This window comes from Chiloscyllium punctatum, chromosome 21 (genome assembly GCF_047496795.1).
Source record: "Chiloscyllium punctatum isolate Juve2018m chromosome 21, sChiPun1.3, whole genome shotgun sequence".
In the NCBI taxonomy this organism is placed as follows: domain Eukaryota; kingdom Metazoa; phylum Chordata; class Chondrichthyes; order Orectolobiformes; family Hemiscylliidae; genus Chiloscyllium; species Chiloscyllium punctatum.
The window spans coordinates 64845069-64860787 of NC_092759.1; the positions used below are offsets into that span (position 1 = coordinate 64845069).

At 44.3% G+C, this 15719-nt stretch overlaps 1 long non-coding RNA gene across 3 annotated transcripts in view; it reads left to right on the forward strand.

Moving 5' to 3' along the window:
• LOC140492677 (uncharacterized) overlaps positions 1–15719 on the forward strand; it is a 104886-nt gene that overhangs the window by 62058 nt on the left and 27109 nt on the right. For all 3 annotated transcript variants that reach the window (XR_011963622.1, XR_011963620.1, XR_011963621.1), the window contains one exon: positions 1353–1487. This is a non-coding gene — a long non-coding RNA (uncharacterized lncRNA). The remainder of the gene's footprint in view (positions 1–1352; positions 1488–15719) is intronic.

Here is a 15719-nt window from a genome sequence, read left to right on the forward strand (position 1 = left end):
AGACTTCGTCCATTCAAAACAAAAACATAATTTACTCTTTCCCACAATTTCCTGTCACAAACCTATTCACTGATGTACAGTTTTAGTTAAACTCTGTCCCATCCTGTTCCTTTCTGATTGCCTTCAGCCACATCCCCATACTGTTCCGATGCTTCACCTTTTCTCTTTGGATTTTGAAAGCTCCTTTCACCTGAACCCTGTCCCTGCATCCTCTCTGTCAGTTTAAAGCCCTGTCCATAGACCTACTGATATGATTGGCCAGGACCCTGGTCCCAGCACGGTTCAAGTGGGACCATCCTATTGGATTTTTTTTATAAATCAGGTAGGGGATGTGGGTGTCTCTGGCTGACCAGCCTTTATTGCCCAGCCCTAGCTGCCCGTGAGCTGAGTAGCTTGCTTGGCCATTTCAGAGGACCATTGAGAGGCAAACACTTTGCTGTGGGTATGTCGTGCAGACCACGTGAGGATGATCAGATCTCGTTGTCGAGAGGAAAGTGGGCGGCACAGTGGCTCAGTTATTAGCACTCCTGCCTCACAACACGAGCGTCCCAGGTTCAATTCCAGTCGTGGGCGACTGTGTGGCGTTTGCACATTCTCCCCGTGTCTACGTGAATTGCCTCTGGATACTGCCGTTTTCTCCCACAGTCCAAAGACGTGCAGGTCAGGTGAATTGGCTATGGTAAATTGCCCATAATGTTAGGTGTATTAGGTCGAGGGAGATGGGTCTGAGTGGGTTACTCTTTGGTGGGATGGCATGGACTGGTTAGGTCAAATCGCCTGTTTCCACACTGCAGGGAATCTAATCCAAGGGATTGTGATTTTTGTACTTCAGCAATGGTTTCATATTTGTTTATGGATTGTTAATTGCTATTTTTAAAATTATTGATTTTAAATTCCACCATATCTTATGATGGGATTCAAACCTGCCGCCCCTGAACATTAGCTGTGGTTTTGGACAAATGCCCTAACAATAATGTTACTAGGCCATCACTTCACCTGCTCACTGGTTGCTCATCCCAGAGCACTGATACATGAAGCTAAACCCATTCTTCCAACATGATTGTGTGATCCTGAAGCCTTCCAGCACTCTGGTGATATCACTCAGTCTCTCTCCATGTGGTATCCCTCACTGTGTGGGTCTAATTGCTGCCTCTGTCAGTGTCTCTCACTCTTGCAGCTACTCCAGATCCTGAGCCAACAGAATTCTCCACTCCAGAGAGACGCAACAGCACAGTCCAGGGATGGAGTTTGGGATTTTCCAGATATCTCTGGGGCTCATTTCCATTCTCCTTGTGTAACCATCACTGCATCAGTCTAATTTCCCATTCTGTCTATTTCTCTGTCTCCTGTAGGTACTCAGGAAGTTGCTGACTCAATAGACTTCCCAACTGTTGTGTGTCTCATCCATCACCTCATTGAAGATGGTTAGTCAGCCAGAGAGACAAAGGGAAGGGAGATCTGGAGCCTTCAATAAATCTTGCAGTGAGGTAAGATCACTCACAGTGCACAGAGCAGAGAGCAATGAGAGGGCTCCAAACATCGCTAACAAGACATGACATAGATACAGTGCTGGATGGGGAGCACAGTATAGACACACCCCATGCTCAATCACCACATCTACTTTAACTTATGTTGCACTGAGACAGCATCGGGAGTTCATAGTTATCAATCCAGTCCTGTGCTGTCTTAGCGAGCATCAGTACAACAGAGGGGAGAGTAGGCCTCCGACGAGAGGTTGTGAATGCTGCCTGGGATCTTTCTGTTCTGTGTTCTCCCTCCAACACTGTACTAAGACTCACTACTCTGCAACACTACCTGTGGCCTGACTTGTGGACCAGTGTCTTCAGTCATTTTTAACTCCTAAAATAGTCCCTGCCCCTGTAACCTCCTCCCTGCCCGATAGTCCCTCCACATATTTGAAATGTACTGCATTCCAGACTACCATCCCTATCGCTGTAACTTGCTTCAGTGTCTATAACATGCCTTATTTTGGTAAACTAATCCTCTTTAGCTGGATACAGAGTGATACAGCACCGAAACAGAACTTGTGGTCCAACTCCTCAATGCTGCCCATGTTACCTAAACTGAATGAGTCTCATTTGCCTGCATTTGGCCCTTATCTCTTCAAACCTTCTCCTCTCCATGTACCTGCCCAAATGTCTTTTCCATGCTGTAATTGTTCTTGTTTCTCCCTTGTGCCTGAGGCAGTCTGTTCCGTCCATGCACCATCCTCTGTGGATAATGTTCCCCCTTCGCTCCCTCTTTAAATCCTTGCTCTCTCACCTCCTGTTTATACCCTCTAGTTTTGGACTCACCTACTGTTGGTTATTCACCATTCTTAGGGTCACCCCGTGGCCTCCTCTGCCCAAGGGAAATATTTAGGTCAATGTTACAAATATCTCCAATGTATTTAACAAAGCGCTGGCCAATGTCGGCAAATGTGCCAAATGTCGCTTTCCCCACCCTGTCCACCTGGTATGCCACTTCCGAGGAATAATGTAACTAGCACCCCCTGGTCTTTCTCTCTCTCTCTCTCTCTCTCTGTTCAACAACCCTGGCCAGAGCCCTTCCATTAACTGTGTTAGTCCTCCCTGGTTTGTCTTAACAAAATCCAACACCTGAATTAATCTCCATCTTTCATTCCTTGGTCCACTGGCCCAGTTGGTCAGTATCCCCTTTGATAACCGTATTTACTGCCCACGACACCATTCATTTGATCATCAACAAACTTTCGCACAATCACTCCTATATTTTCAACCAAATCATTTATGTTGATGATGCACATCAGTGGACCCAGCCCTGATCCTTTCTTCAATAATGGAATCAAACCATATTCTTGTCATAGAGCCAAACAGCATGGAAACTGACCCTTCAGTTGATACCCACCATAATCTGAAACTAAACTCTTCCCAGCTGCCTGTTGCTGGCCCATATCACTCCAACCCTTCCCTAGTCACCTGTTTATCCAAATATCTTTTAAATGTTGTAATTGTACCCACATCAACCCCTTTCTCAGGAAGTTCATTCCACACTCAAACCACCCTCTGTGTAGCAAATTGCCCCATATCTTTTTTTTTTGAACATCTCTCTCCTCTAACCTTAAAAATGTGGCCCCTCCTCTTGAGACTCCCCCATCCTGAGGAAAAGGCAACTACCATTACATTGATCTATATACCTCATTTTTTTTTCATAAATCTTTATAGCATCATGTCTCAACCCCCAGGCTCCAGTGAAAAAAGACTCAGCCTATCCAGCCATTTTTCCGAACTCAAGCCTTCCATACCAAGCAATATCCTGGTAAATCTCTTCTGAATGCCCTTCAGATTAATAATATCCTCCCTGTTAACTGGGCGACCAGAACTGGACAGAGTATTGCAGAACAGGCCTCACAAATGTCTGTGCAATTGCAACATGACGTCCCAAATCCTACACTCAATGGACTGAGCCATAGTCAGGCTTGCCAAGCACTGTCTTATCCATCCTGTGATGCAAGCATCAAGAATTATGTACCTGAACCCGGAGGTCCCTCTGCTCTAAAACACTAACTGAAGCCTTAACATTAATTGTATAAGCTCTACCCTTTTTTGTTTTACGAAATGCATTACCTTGTATTTACTCCGATTGCATTCCATCTCTAGTTTTTCAGCCCATTCACTCACTTCAAGATCCCTTTGTAATCTCAGAAAACCTCCTTCACTGTCCATGATGCCACCCTCCAGCCTGCCAGCCCATCACACATGGCTGTCAGTAGTACACATACCTTTGCTAGGGCCTCCACAATTTCTTCCCTAGCATCCCACAGTGTCCTGTGATACACTTAATCAGGTTCTGGGACTTGCCATAGCTTTGTGTTTTAAAACCTCCAGCACCACCTCTTTTATAACATGCACTCTTTTCAAGTCATAGAGATGTACAGCATAGAAACAGACCCTTCGGTCTCCAACTCGTCCAGGCTTACCAGAAGATCGAAATAAATCCATTCCCTTTTCCAGCATTTGGCCCATATACGTCTACACCATTACTATTCAGATGTCCATCCAGATACCTTTTAAATGTTGTAATTGTTGTAATTGTATCAGTCTCCATTACTTTCTCTCTCAGCTCATTCCATACACATTCCATGTGTGTGAAGAAGCTGTCCCTTCAGTCCCTCTGTAAGCCATTCACCTATAACCTTAAACTTATGCCCTCTAGTTTTGGACTCCCCAACTTCTGGGAAAAGGCCTTGAATGCTTACCCTATCCATGCCCCTCATGTTCATACAAACCTCTGTAAGGTCATCCCTCAGTCTCCGATTCTCCAGTGACAGTAACCCCAGCTTATTCAGCAACAACACGGGCAATTTCTTGTTCATCTTTTCTGAGCCCTTTCAAGTTTCACAACATCCTTCCTGGAGCAGAGAGACTGGAATTGCAGAGAACTCTAATTGTGGTCTCATATGTTACTCTTGTTCCCTGGGTTCCGCAGTCTTTCTCCACAGTAAGTTCTGGAGTGAAAAGATTGTTTAGGATCTTAGCAAATATCCTGCAGTTCCACACATCGATGGCCTCATTGATCTTTAATGGACACTATTTTGTCCTGAGTTACTTATGCACTCTTAATCTACTGATACAACCACTTCTGGATTCCCCTTTCCTTCTCTGCTGAGGCTATTTCATTTAGCCTTTCTCCATTTCTGTTTTCTACTCAAAGTGTATTCCTACAGCCCCTGTATATCCTCAGGGATTCCCTTGATCCAGCTGGCTATACCTGACATGTGCCCCCTTTTCCTTGACCAGAACCTCAATAGACAGCCAGTGTTTCCGAATGCTGTCAGCATTGACCTGCACACAAACAGGAAAATGCTGGCGCTGATCGATCAGTTTATCTCACTTTTAAAATATTCTCACTTGCCAAACATTCCTTTCCCTGTAAATAATTCCCTTCCCCAATCACATTTTGAAAGTTCCTGGCTAATATGATCAAGATTGGTCAGGCTTCATTTTATAACTTGCACTTGTGGACCAGGCCTGTCCTTTTCCAAAGCTGTTTTCAAACTTCTAGAACTGTGGTCATTTTGGCAAAATGCTTTCCCACTCACATCTCAGTCCCTTTCCCGACCTTAATTCCCAAGTGGAGGTCAAGTTTGGCCCGTTTCTCTTTTCAGGCCATTTACATATTGATTGGGAGTTTTCTGGAACACAATTACTAAATTCCTCCCTTACACACTGAACACTGACAGTCCCAGTCTAGGTTTCAAAAGTTCAAAAAACGTACCATAACAGCCCTATTATTATGGTTGATATTTAAGATGTCCCGACATATTTGTTCCTCAGTCTGCCGCAGATTATTCGGGGTCAGCAGTCCGATCGTGTCAGAGTGATGACCCATTCTTATTTCTCTGTTCCACTAACATAGCATCACTGGGCGATCCCACAGGAATATCCTCTCTAAGTACTGCTGGGATGATTCATGCAATGAAAACCCCCTACCACACGTCCTCTCTTGCCTCACCTTCCTGTAGCATCTCTACCTTGAAACAATGAATTGCCAGTCCTGCCCCTCCCTCAGCTTTGTTTCTGTAATAACTATAATTTCTCAGTCCCATGTTCCAATCCATGCCTTGAGTTCATCTTCCTTAGCTGTCTGGCCTCTTGCAATGAAATAAATGCAGTTTAATCATCAGTTTTCCCCCATTCCCTGCTATGTTCTTGCCTGCCTTGTCCACTGAAATTGCTGTCTTTATCTCGTGTACCAGCCTCAATCTTCTTACTGGCCTTACGTTTATTTAAGGTCCAACACCCTGCCAGACTGGGTTACATCCTCTCAAGCAGCTCTAGCAATTCACCCCACCAGGATATGGGTCCCTCTCTCGCTCCAAGTTGAGGTGCCTTTCCCAACCTGTCTCCCTGTGCTGACACCTTCAGGGATCTATGGACTTGTCCACCATGATCCCTGTATTCCTCAGTACTCCGCAATGACCTACCGTTTATTATATCTGTACTTCGCTTATCGTACCTCCCACAGAGTATTACCTCATTTCAATCAGAACTAAACTCTGCTTAGATTATCATCCGATCGACATCGGACTGCAGACAGAGACCATCCTCCTCACTGTGAACAACACCCTCACCTTTCATGTCATCTGCAAACCGACTAATGATACCTTCTGCTTTCACACCCGAGTTATTAATGTTCAATGATTCCTGCACAGATCTCTGTGGTACACCCGCTGGTGAAAATATTCTATCCACCAATTTTGCATCCAATTTGCCAACTAGCCTTGGAACCCAGTCCTTTTGGACCAGCCTTCCATGTTGGATCTTGTTTAAGGACTTATTCAAGTCCATGTAAACCACATCATCTGCACTGCCTTCATCAATATACATTAGCACCATTTCAAAAAGAACTGAACTGAATTCCTCAGACAGTATCTCCCTCTGCCAAATCCGTGATAACTAAACCGAGTTGATCCTTACCTTTGCAAGTGTTGATCCATCCTCACAATTGTTTCCAATAATTTCCTTCCTCCTGCTGTCAGACTATCTGCTCTGTAATTACCTGGCCTACCCCTGCTGCCCTTCTTGAACAAAGGAACCACATTAGCAATCCTCCAGTCATTCAGCACTTCGCCTGTGTCCAGCAAAGTATTATATTTAGCCACCAGGACCCAACAATCTCTGGGTAATTAGCAGTAGGGTCAAAGAATGTTAGTCCAGGCAGTGACACCCACATCCCATGAATGAATAAATAAAAATCCATATGTCCCTCCCTACCTCTGCAAACCCCTCCAGCTGCAGCAATCCGTACTGACTTTGTAACACCATCCAGGCCCTGACCACTCTCTGTAACACTCTCCCCACCTCCAGCACCTTCACCTCTCCATGTTCGTATCGTGTCAATAAACCTTGACAACGATTCCCCTTCCCATTGCCCTCCTCCTGCTAGCAGACCCATTGCAATCCCTTTAAAACTTACTCTAAAACTCTCCCTCACTTCAGTATTTTAAGTACTTTGTGGTGATCTTCTCAGCCTCATAATCTAATATGATGCATTTTGTCCTGAGTGAGGGACTGGTGGGGATTTCTTGCTGAGTTTTTATCTGCTTCAGTAGAATGTCTTTTGTTGAGTATTTTACACTGCTCCTTCAAATGTTTTCCACTGTTCATTTACAGGCACATGTTTCAGTCTGTTTAGCCTGTTTATCTTGGTCAGTTCTCCTCTCCAACTCATGTCATTGGATATTTCTGTTTCTCGTTGCCCTTTCTGTGTTTCACTTTAAAACTTTATAGTTCTTTAAACTGCACTTTATCACAATTTCCCAGAGGATCTCTCCAGGTGATATTACTCATTCACTATGTTTTATCACACAACACTCTCTCTGAGACAGTTACGTCCCTCGCCAGTTGCACAATGTGTTATTCTAAAAAACACTGAAAAAAATTCTCTGAACTCCTCTTCCAATATCACTGTTGTCAGTGTGATTGTCTCAGACTTTGCGAATATTGATGTTTCACTAAATGTTCACCATGCCTGTATTAAAAATTCCAATGAATTCCTATTTAATGCAGTGACGAGCTATGAAATGCTGTTCGGTGGGTGGTCTAAAACTGTTCTGCTGCTTGTGTCCTTGGCAAGTCGGAACCAGAATTTACATTCAGACTGACTCTACTTCATGATCTGATGCCAAATGCTTTCTCTGTAATACCTTTCTAACCCACTATTGTTAGCGTCGTCCATTTTGCCTGACGTTGCACAAGGTGTGAACCATTGAATATTTATGTTCCACCTTTTGTTCGCCCTGTAACCACATCTCTCTGGTGTCTAAATCTCTTTTATCTCTGTGTCACAAATCCATCTACCTTGTTGTAGAGACTTTGTCCATTAGTAAAAAACATAATTTACTCGTTCCCACAATTTCCTGTCACAAATGGATTGGCTGATGTACAGTTTTAGTTAAACTTTGTCCCATCCTGTTCCTTCCTGTTGTCTTCAGTCACATTCCCACGCTGCTCTGATGCTTCACGTTTTCTCTTTGGATTTGGAAAGCTCCTTTCACCTGAAGCCTGTCCCTGCATCCTCTCTGTCAGTTTAAAGCCCTGTCCATAAATCTACCAACGTGATTGGCCAGGACATTGTTCCACTGGAACTGTGCTGGGAACAATCTGAATGGATTTTTTTTTAAAATCAGGTATGGGATGTGGGTGTCTCTGGCTGACCAGCCCTTATTGCCCATCCCTTGCCGCCCTTGAACTAAGCAGCTGGCTCGCCCATTTCACAGGGTCATTGAGAGGCAAACACTTTGCTGTGGGTATGTCGTGCAAACCACATGAGAGTGAACTGTTGTCTTTCTCTGAAGGTCAAGTGTTTGGATTTTTATCAATACTTATTTATGGATTGTTAATTCCAATTTTTAAAACATATATTCATTTAAAATTCCACATGATTAGAAGTTAGAAAGAAGAAGGGGGCCAGTCACTTTGTTGGGACTGTATTGTAGACTGTTGTAGACCCAACAGATACCAGAGGAGCAGCTGTGTAGAGAGATTGCAGATAACTATAGGAATAATAGAGGAGTGCAGGCTGGAGATTTTAATATTCCCTGTATTGACTGGACCACCTCGAGTATAAGAAGACCTGGACAGAGAGCAATTTTTCAAATGTGTCCAAGGAAGGTTCCTAAATCAATAAGCAGAGGGCCCTACTCTACTCAGGCAGGTGCAGCACTGGACCTTCCCTCAGAAAACGAGGTTGGGCAAGTGACTGAACTGTCATTCAGAGAGCACTTTGGGTCCAGTGCCCACAACTGTCTTCGTTTTAACATAGTTATGGAGAAAGATCAGCAGTTCCACAGATTGAAGAGGAAAACTGGAACAGGGCCAGGTTTGGGGCCATTCTGCAGGATCTGGCCAGCGTCAATGCTGTGAAATTAAAATTGCACAATGCCCAGTTATAATCCAACTCGCTTTGGAAGCGCTGGTGATCACTGTAACAGATGGAAGGCTTAAACTAAATTTGTTTGATATTCTATTCCATGATACTGCCATCCTGTTGCTATAAATTCTGTACCTTAGGATTGTGCTCCACAACCACCTGACGAAGAAGCAGTGCTCTGAAAGCTAGTGCTTTCAAATAAACCGGTTGGAGTGGAACCGAGTGTCGGGTGATTTTTAACTTTGTCCACCCCCAGTCCAACACTGGCACCTCCACATTATGATTCTAATCGATTGGGTGAGTCTGTTTGAGGGAAAAGGAACAACTGGCAAATGGGAGGCTTTTCAAAGTGTGATCTCAAGAATCCAGGACCAGTATGCCCCATTGGGGTAAAGGGAAAAGCTGGCAGGGTTAGGGATCCTTGGCTGATGAGAGATAATAAGGCTCTGGTCTTGAAATGAAGACTGCATACATTGGGTTTAAGATTTCCGTATCTACATATTCTTAAAGACACGATCAATCTGTGGAGACCCTACAATCCTCTCATTCCCTGTAATACTCCCAATCTGCAGAAGTCATTCCAATGTCTGTGACTCTTTCAATACAGTTCCTACAAGACCCACTCTCTATGTGATATCTTTTCATTGCCAGCACCCACCCTGTCAATGTAAGCTCCTCCAGTGTCTCCATCCATCTACTCATTTCCACAATCTTCTCCAGCTCTTCCATGTGTAAACATCACCCTCCCCTACAACCCTTCCCACTCTGACCAAACTGGAGGAGGTTACTAATGCTCCCTCATCTGTGAAACTGTCTCCAACCAAAATTGCTGTCTTTATCACTTGGAGAATCTGTCTGATTCCACACCCCCTTTATCTAAATAACCTGCAGAACCTAAGCCTTCCTGTGTCTATAAACATCTTCAGTCACGACTACCCTCCATTCGTCTATTTGTTTTTCCAATCTGTACCACCCACTTTATCTCTGTATTCAGCTCCATTCACCTGAAACATTCCTGTCTGTGTAAAACACCCCATCCTGCCAACATCCTTATCCCTGTAAACTGCTCCATTCCTCCCAACCTCCCCATCTCCGTGAACTCCTGTAGGCCCGACAGCTCTCCCCATTTCTGTAACCTCCTGTGGCTCTATGCTCCTCCCTCCCTGTGAAAGCCCCTCCAGTCCCCACAATTCTCCCAGTCTGGGTCATCTGCTCCAGATCAGACCATTGCTGTCTCTGTTACCTCATACAACCTTAGCAATGCCTCCTATTTGTGCCACTTCATTCAGATCGCATCCTCTCCCGCTTCCCGAACCCTCTTGCTGCCATCATGACCCTTACTATTTAGAACATGGAATAGCACATTCCAGTACAAGCCCTTCCACCCTCAATATTGTGCTGACCTTTTATCCGACTCTGAAGATGAAACAAACCGACATACCTTACATTTTACTATCATTGATGTGCCTATCCAAGAGTTGCTTAGATGTCTGTAATGTGTCTGAATCTACTACCACGGCTGGCAGTCCATTCCACGCACCCACCACACTCTGTGTAAATAACGTAACAGTCCCGTCCTTGCCGACAGGATATCCCAACCCAATCTAGTCCTACCTGCCAGCACCTGGCCCATACCCCTCTGATATCTAAGCTAAACCTTCTGCCAATTACCTTAAACGTATGTCTCCTTGTGAGAGCCATTTCGTCATGGGAAATAGTCTCTGGTTATCCACTCTATCTATGCCTCTCATTCCCTTGTACACCTCTATCAAGTCACCATTCTTCCTCCTTTGCTCTGATCAGAAAAGCCCTAGCTTCCACAACCTACCTTCTATGGGCATGCCCTCCAGTCCAGGCAGCATCCTGCTCAATATCCTCTGCACCGTCTTTAAAGCTTCCACATCCTTCCTATAATGAAGCGAACAGAACTGTTCACAATATTCCAAGTGTGGTCCAACTGGGGTTCTGTAGAGCTGCAGCAAAACCTCGCATCTCTTAAATTCAATCCCCCTGCTACTGAAAGCCAACACACCATCCACCTTCTTAACACCCTGTCAACTTGGGTGGGAACCTGAAGGACACAGGTCCTTCCTCTGTTTGGAATCTCCACACCATTCTCTCTGTCTCTGTCTCTGTCAGGTGCTCCAATCCCTAACACCCTAATTCCTAAACTTCTGCAACAGATATTAAATTCCTTTATCGCTGTAAGCCCAGACAGTCCTGTCTATCCCTGTAAGCTCCTCCCACCAATACCACCCTCCATGTCAATGTATTTGTCTTTAACCTCTCCATCAGTCCCTAGCTGTGTAATCTTCTCCAGCTCCTACAACTCTTCCTTAGCTGTGAAAAAAATTGTAATCTCCTAATCCTTCTCCAATTCTTTGATCTTTATCTTGTTAAATTTCACGCTCATTCACGACCACAGGAACCTCTTTTTCAGTTTGTGCAACCCTCCCCATCTCCAATCCAGCAACCTGACAATCTCCATTGCCTTCCTGTCAATGTGGCCTCCAGAGCCTAGAAGCCGCCTTATATCTGTAAACGTCTTCAATCACGACAACCTTCCATATCTCTGTTAGTATACACAATACTCTCCGAGATGAAACAGCCCCCCTGTCTGTGCCTCTCAGTCTGCCTACCTCTTCCTTTCTCCATCCCTAGCCCTATCTCCAGAATCTAATACAGCTCCCTCTATCTCTGTAAATTCCTCCAATCCTCAAACCCCTTTGTCCCATGAACATTCTTGACCAGATGTAACTCTGTTTAACTCTAACATCCTCGAGTCCCTGTAAGCCTCCCTATCTCTGTAACCTCTACCCATCTGTTCAACCCCCTCCCACTACTGAGGAATGACTCCCTGTATTCGCCATAAGGCAGATGGAATGAGAGTGAACAGATATGATGGAACTGTCTTTCTGGAGATTGAGCTGCAGAATGACCATCGCTGGGAGGTTAATACTGAAGGTTTGTTGGGATAGAGTCATAGAGACAGAGAGATGTACAGCATGGAAACCGACCTTTCAGTCCAACCCATCCATGCTGTGCAGATATCCCAACCCAATCTAGTCCCAATAGGCAGACTAGGCAAAAAGTCGACAAGTTGTGAAGGAAGGATGAGGTGAATGCATTAATGAGACAGTCATGTGGATCTGAATCTGAAAACTGGAGCTGAGAATAAGTAAGCAGCAGCAACCGTTAGCAGGAATTCTATTGTAGGTACCAACCGGTGATGGGAATGACAATATGGTTTCAGTCAGGACACTGAATGTACTTATGGTAAGGGCAGTACAGTAACTGTGTGTGACAGTGGTCTCCATGCCGACTGATACAGCAACGAGTATCAGTTCTGTAACGGATAGGATCCAGGATTCTATGTGAGATGGTTTTATTTAACATCATATATTTGTAGATCAAATGCTGTGTACTAATAAATATCCAATAATCCCATTATAAAGTAGCTTTGTGAGCAGACACCCATAATATTATGCAGGGTAATTTAGTTTGTGCTCAGACCATGAGATATAGGATGGGAATGAGGCCATTTGGTCCATTGAGTATGCTCTGTCCTTGAATCAGATCATGGCTGATCTGATACTGTTCAACTCAGTTGGAGAGATAGACAGAAATGGCAAATTGAGTTTAATCTGGACAAGTGGGAGATGATGTCAAATTCAAGAAGAACGTTAGCATACTGAGGGATATTGATATACAGAAGGATCTTGGTGCAAGTCAGTAACTCCCAGAAAATGGCAACAGAGGTTTTTCAGTTCGGAAGGAAAGCAAATGGAAAACTAGCCTTCATCAGTCACAATGTTGGGTATAGTGGTTTGCATCTGATGCTGTGATTGTATAAAATGTTTGTTTGTCCACATTTGGAGTACTGTGTGCAGGTCTCATCTCCACACAATAGGGAGGATGGGGAGGCTTTGGAGAGGATGCAAAAGGAGTTTATCAGCATGTTACCTGTGTTATGTTTTTAAGGGTGTGTTTGGTGTTAAGAGGCAATTAAACAAAGTTGGATTGCTTCGTGAGAGTATCAGAGGCTGACAGGCGACCAGGTACAGGAAAATAAGGTTAGGACAGGAATAGATAATGTGGATAGTCAGAATCTCTTTTCCAATGTGAAAGTTTGAAATACGAGAGCGCAGAGGTTTACGATGAGAAAGAGAAAGTTTAAACGAGATGTGTGAGGCAAGTTTTTTTTTTACAGAGAGTAGAAGTTGCCAAGCGAGGTCATAGAAACAGTAAAGTGAGTAAAGTTTTGAAGTGGGATTTAGACAGAAACTTGAACAGGCAGAGAACAGAGGGATATGGACCCATGTGCAGGCAGATGGTATGAGTTAGAATAGCATCATGGACAGCATAGATGTGGTGGGCCGAAGGGCCTGTTGCTGTGCTGTACTGTTCTATTGTCTAACTTCCCAGCATCTGCCCGATCAGAGCCCCTCAGAACCTTGCATGTTTCATTCCATTTCTTTCTCATTAACTAAACTACAATGGGTTCAACCTCAACCTACTCCACCTCTTCTCATTAGAAAATCCCTCCATTCCCAGGATCAGCCGAGTGAACCTTTTCTGGACTGCGTCCAGTGCGACAATATCTTTCCTTCAGGCACTCACACTGTTCATAATATTCGAGGTGTGGTCTGACTTGTACCTTGCACAGTTTTAGCTAGACCTGTCTATTTTTAGACTCCATTCCTTCTGGAATAAATGTCAGCATTTGATTTGCCTTCTCTATTACCTGCTGACCCTGTAAGCTACTTTTGTCAGATTGATAAACAAGAACTCCCTCAACCCTTTCTGCTGTCAGTCTGAAACCACATAGTGTTAGCCTGACAGTAAGTCTGGAGCTGGAATGTGTTAGAACAGATATGTCAATATACAATAACTGGCCACTTAGAAAGACATTTGATAAAAGAGAATGTGTTTTTGAGCCTGTTGGATTTAATTTGTTGTTGTGAATATAAATGACAGAATTGTAATGGTGTAGGAGGGTGTGGTGGTATGGGGGATGTGGTGTATTTGAATTATCAGAAGCCTTTATGCAAGTTTCAATAAGGGCTAAAGAGTAACTTGGTAGAGAATAGGGCCCCTTAAAGATCAGTAAGGTCACCTATATGTGGAACCAGAGCAGATGGTTGAGGTATTTGACAAAATAGTCTTGTCAGTATTTACTGTGGAGAAAGGCATGGACGCTCGGGAACTTGGGGAAATAAATAGTGATGTCTTGGAAAGAATCCTCAACAGAGAAGAGAAAGTGTTGGAATCTTAAAATAAATAAAGATAGATCAGTCTTTAGTAGCTCATTAGTTCGATCCTAGAATATTGTGGGAAGCTAGGGAAGAGATTGCAGTATCCCTAACAGAGATATTTATATCTTCAATAGACACAGTAAGATGTTGGAAGACTGGAGGTTGGCTGATGCTGTTCCATCACTGAAGGACTGCAGGGAAAAGCCAGGAAATTACAGCCCAGTGAGACCAGTGATGGGGAAGTTGTTGGAGGAGATTCTGAGAGAAAGGAGCTCCTTACATTTACAAAGGCAAGGGCTGATTAGAGATAGTCATCATGGCTTTGTGAGTGGGAAACCACGTTTCACAAACCGGATTGAAATTTCGAGGAGGTAGCAAAGAGATAGGTGAAGGCAGAGCAGTCAACGGTGTCCACATGGACTTTAGCATCTAGTCAAGAGGAAGAAGGAAGCTTACTTTAAGTTGAGGAAGCAAGGATCAGACAGGGCTCCAGAGAGTTACATTGGGTGGCACGGTGTCTCAGTAGTTAGCACTGCTACCTCATAGCACCACGGACTCCATTTCGATTACAGCCTCAGGCGACTGTCTTTGTGGAGTTTGCGCATTCTCCCTGTGTCTGTGTGGGTTTCTTCCAGGTACTCGGGTTTCCCCCAACAGCCCAAAGATGTGCAGATTAGGTGACTCAGCCATGCCAAATTATCTACAGTGTTCACGGATGTGTAGGTTTGGCGCATTAGTCGGGGCAAATGGAGAGTAATAGCGTGGGGGAATGGGGCTGGGTTGAATACTGCTTGGAAGGTTGTTATGGAGGTGTTGGGCCAAATGGCCTGTTTCCACACTGTCGGGATTCTCTGAAGGTACCAGGAAGGAACCGTGGAATGGACTTAGGACAACTAGAAGGGGGCGTGAAAAAGCATTGTTGGGAAAGATTAAGGAAAACCGTAAGGCATTCTCCACTTATGGGAGGAACAAGAGCATGGCCAGTGTGAGGATAAGGCCAATCTGGGATAGTGGAAGGAACTTGTGCCTGGAGTCACAGGAGGTAAGGAAGGTCCTTAATGAATACTATGCCTCAGTATTCACTGCTGAGAAGGGTCCTGTCGTTTGTGAGGACAGCGTAAAACAGGCTGATGTTCGTGAACAGGTGGATGTTAACAAAGAGGATGTGCTGAGAAATTTGTAGAAGATAAGGACAGATAAGTCGCTGAACCAGATTGGATGCGTCCAAAGTTACTACAGGAACCGAGGGAATGGATTGCGGTGCATCTGGTGATGACCTTTGCACCCTCACTGTCCACTGGAGCAGGTCTAGATGATTGGGGGCAGGAAAATATTTTTCCCTTGTTCAGGAAAGGGAATAGGGAGAATCCTGGGAATTGCACACCTGCCAGTCTTATGTCTATGGTGTGCAGATTATTGGAGTGGACTCTGGGAGACAGGATTTTTTATTCCTTGGCAAACCATAGTTTGATTAGAGATAGTCAGCATGGTTTTGTAAGGGGCAGGTCATGCCTTACAAATCTCATTGAATCTTTTGAGAATGTGACAAAA